The 226-nt window shown below is 27.9% G+C and overlaps 1 protein-coding gene across 1 annotated transcript in view; it reads right to left on the bottom strand.

Moving 5' to 3' along the window:
* The window catches only part of CUL2 (cullin 2), a gene marked incomplete at its 5' end in the record, with an annotated part of 33,600 nt that overhangs the window by 17,215 nt on the left and 16,159 nt on the right, over positions 1-226 (bottom strand). The window lies entirely within an intron of this gene.

The following is a 226-nucleotide window of genomic DNA, read 5'->3' as shown; positions in this document are numbered from 1 at the left end:
AAGAGTGGGAAATCAACAAATGGATTAGATAAAATGTACTCATTTTTGAGGAGGAGCCACTCAATCCCTCAAGAGCCCATGCATGTTTTGCAGAATTTAATAATAATAATAACGACAATGATAATAATAATAAAGTTAGTTCTAATTTTTTATTATTATTATTAAAATTTATAACAATCGGAACTGTTATGTTAAATACCTTCATGGTCATGCATTTCAAAGACAA

Source organism: Fulmarus glacialis, unplaced genomic scaffold, assembly GCF_000690835.1.
Source record: "Fulmarus glacialis isolate BGI_N327 unplaced genomic scaffold, ASM69083v1 scaffold14694, whole genome shotgun sequence".
In the NCBI taxonomy this organism is placed as follows: Eukaryota; Metazoa; Chordata; class Aves; order Procellariiformes; family Procellariidae; genus Fulmarus; species Fulmarus glacialis.
The sequence above is the reverse complement of the archived record's forward strand: the minus strand, read 5'-3'. Positions and strand labels throughout refer to the sequence as shown.